The sequence below is a fragment of the Sinocyclocheilus anshuiensis genome, unplaced genomic scaffold (assembly GCF_001515605.1).
Source record: "Sinocyclocheilus anshuiensis isolate Anshui unplaced genomic scaffold, SAMN03320099.WGS_v1.1 scaffold242, whole genome shotgun sequence".
Classification (NCBI taxonomy): Eukaryota; Metazoa; Chordata; class Actinopteri; order Cypriniformes; family Cyprinidae; genus Sinocyclocheilus; species Sinocyclocheilus anshuiensis.
In genome coordinates, this window is record NW_015546053.1 from 754464 (window position 1) to 758592 (window position 4129).

Genomic DNA, 4129 nt, shown 5'->3' on the forward strand with positions numbered 1-4129 from the left:
GTGTGTGTGTGTGTGTGTGTGTGTGTGTGTGTTTGTGTGTGTGTGAGAGAGAGAGAGAGAGAGAGAGATCACAATTGTGAAATATTGTCAAAATTAAAGGTGAGATATACTGTAAAGTCAGTGATAGATATAAATTCTCAGTTACTAGAAGCAAAGCTTCAATGTGAGATATAAAAAAGCTAATATGAGAAAAAGTTTGCAATAGTGAAATAGTCACATTCAGAGATATAACACCACATTGCGAGATAAAAAAAGTCACACTGAGTGATCAAGACTCTATTACAAGAAACAAAGTCGCAATGTGAAATACAAAAAGAAATGTGAGAAACAAAGTAACATTTCAAGTCAAAGTCTTACTGAGAAATATAAAGTCAACTACAAGAAACAAACTCGCAATTGTGATATATAGTTATTAACCTTTTTTTAACTTAGAGGTGGGAATGGGTTTCCATTGTAATCAGTGTATAATACCAGCCGCTTGATCACTTTCCGTTGCAAAGGGCCTTATGTTAACTGCTCAACCATATGGTCAGTTTTATATTTTGTTGGCTGAGCACTAGAAACATTCATATTCAAAACCCATCAGTTCAACGCAAGCACTGAACATCTCATTTACCTTTATGTAACACCAAAAGGACTTAAAATCACTGGCTGTAATGCTAAAACCTTTGAGAGGGCCACTTTGCATAAATATCTGCCTCTTCCACAAGGACCATTGTGAATTTGAAGGAGGACGCTGTGCTTAATCGTACCTTTCATCCTGACCAATGGCATTTTCATTAGAGTTCTTGAACTGAATGTGTTAATCTAAACGGGAGGAGTCAACAGGAGCACTGGGACTGCTTTGTTTCGCCTGTCTTTTTAGCTAATCAAGTCTGCTGTTCGTCATTAATCACCTCTGTGACTGTGTGGAAATCAAGAGCGACTGAAGAAAGCTGTGACCTCAGACTCCCCCGCAAGGTCATGGATATGTGGACAATGGCTTCTTTTTATGCTTATTTTTCTTCCCTCTTTTTTTGCTCTGCTTCATCTGTTCCTCCGTCTCGACTTACTGATGCACCATGTAAATCATCCTCTTTCATTGACACTTTGTGATGTATGTTTGGCCTTTAATGTAGTACTGGAGAATGTGCGCTGTATCTATCTTGCGTTTCCCTCATGGGTCGGATAAACTTGCATTATCTCACTGATGAGCCAGCAAATGGCAGTACTAATGAGATTTCACTTGGGTTTTGTCAGAGCTCCTGTTCCCCATTGGTTGCAAAGGGATCAACTGTTGTTCAGATGTTGCTGGCCGTTCTTAAAGGTTCCATGAGGGACACTGGCTGTGGTTTGTCCTCATATTCATGAAGGTAACAGTGAATAATACACAGTTCTGTCACTGCTCACTGGCGTTATACTCAGAGTTTGTGGAGTAATGCTTCCATCTTGTGGAATGAGTATGTCAGCGTCCTAGGTCTACTGTTATTAGAGGATATTTTATAGAGTCTTGATCCCACTTTAGACATTTAATAAAGTAAGTCCAAAATCTTAATAATGATGTATATTTTGAATGTATATTATTTAGGTGGAATTACTAGTTTATGCTTTGTTTATTTAACAATTTTGTGATTTATCCAGGTAACTTGCTGTAAGAAGATATTTTAAGACATACTGATTTCCCCTGTACACACTCAATAAATAAATAAACAAATACATAAATGAATAAAGATTAAATAAAGACTAGTATTTATACATTTTGAATTGCATGTGAAATTTCCATCCATCTAAATTAGTTTAAACTACTAAACTTAACGTAAGATTTCTATACTCTAAATTTTTTTTATTATAAATATTATTAATATTTGCATTTATTTGATTAGATTTTTTTTTTCTTTTCAAAATGCATTAATTAAAATTGCTTTAAGAAGAAGCATCAATATGTTCAATGAGAAAACAATTACATTTATTCCATTAAAAAGTATAAACATGCTTAAAATGTGGCTAGCAGTGAAACAAGCAATATTCATTCAATCTGAAACAAATTGGATTTAATGATGATAAATATTCAAACCTGACTATTGTGCATTTAAAACACATTCAGTATATTATTACTATTACAGAAACTGTATCTGTTTTATTTATGTATCACAAATATGCATGACATTAAATTGATTTGTGTTAAATATTATATAAATCTTACATTTAGGCCTTTTTTAGTGCTTTTAAAGGGTCATGAAACCCCAGACTACTTTTTATGAGATTTTAGATATTCTAGATTTTAGCATCCGATTGTTTTAACTGTTGGAGAAAACTGGTTAATTTTAAGCTTTTTTGCGCTATTTTCATCTTCCGGGTTTAAAATCTACATTGTGTTGACGTCACAATTTGTGATGTGGCAATAGACTATAGTACATTGATGACGCGTCAGTGTCTATTAAATTATTCATGAGACTGCGTGTTCTTATCCTATGAAAAGAGGCTTCACTTAATTATTCACAACAGCATGTGTTGATTCAGGTTGGTTGATTTGCTATAACAGACGTTTCACACTGTCAGATGACATCGCGCATGTTAACTGAGAGAAACGTTCATGGATGGAAGAAGAGTGTTTGTTTTTGCTTTGTAATAAGAGTTCGGCACAAACGCGATTCATTCACTAGGTGAGCATAACCGTCTTTACAGCTCTCTGACACAACCCGTCAAAAGGCTTATATAAACACCACAGAATAAGCCTTAACAGTTCTTAGAGGTGCAACAGCGCGTTCATATGTTTTCGATGCAGCGTGCAAATGGCTGTGCATTTATTTGTTTTTAACTCGATGGGAGCGAAATGAAACTGTCTGAACCCGAAGATGTGTGTGTTGTCTGTCTCCCCTCTTCCCCCTCCGCTCGCAGCGCACCACGCCCACTTTTTTAGCATTTTTTAAAACTGTGGTGAGAACTAACCAGTGCTGAAACCGGGGGTTTCTTGACCCTTTAACGATCTACTCCAATACATCTATTAAAAAAAACAAATAATAGAACAAGTAAAAAATTTTAACCAAACTGATGCCCCCTTGCCCTGAGTTTTCACTCATAAATTGCTAGTAAATTTCACAAGTAATTACAAAGAAACTGCAAGTAACATTGAATTAAATGTGAAATTGATGTAGAAAAGCTGAAACGGTATTTTCAAAATGTTCCTCAAAAATTCTTGTTTTATTTACTTAACTTTATTTACATTTATGGTCTCTGTTTTCTGCCCCAGCATCTCGTAAACGTCAGAAGAAGGATCGTGACAGAATGTGGGAGTTTGAGGATCGCGACCGGAGGAATTCAGGAGAGCATCGAAGAGGAAGCTACGACACACGCAGAGGCTCAGGCAGCCGATATGACGACTCTGACCAAGATTCACCTCCCCCCAGCCTTAGTGACGGTTAGAATGAAAATTCTGTCATCATTTACTCACTCTCATGTCATTGCAAACCCGTAAGACTTTCTGTCCCTCCATTAAAAGTCCAGGTAACCAAAACGTAAAAGATCCGAAAAGGTTATGTAATGTTTACATAATTTTCCTTTTTGGGTGAACTATCCCTTTGAGCATTTAATTATGAAATCAAAGATCTGCTCCAAAACTTAGAGTAGCTATAGTGTCATCATATTTGAGATTAGTTTGAAATTTGTTTAAATGGTTTATTAGTGGTTGAGTTAGAGAACGCGAAGCTGTGTGTGTGTGTGGGGGTATCTCTCACATTGCGAGAGATAAAGTCATACTGAGCGATAAAAAGTCTCGATGCGATGATTGCATCCAGCTGCCACTGATCACAGCGTGAGCATATAAAGGCAGCCGGTGCAATGCATACCAGCTTTTCGCTTCGGAGCCGAGCAATAACATCGTTCTGCTCCTACCATATCTTCGATTGTGACGACGAGTCTAACGCGCTCTAGGGAGCCTTTTGTGTTGGCGGACGGCGCTTCAGCGGTGGTCGTTCCTGTGTCGAGCGGGATGCGCACTTCAGGCTGCACTACCCCCTGTCATGCTGCCAACGGCCATTAGCGGCCATTTCCCCTGTGCGTCTCAGCACCTAAAAGAGCATTTCACTGAAAGAGCCTATTTCTCTAAAAGAGCTTACATGGGTGCGTCTTTGTAAAGACGATGGATCGTCTT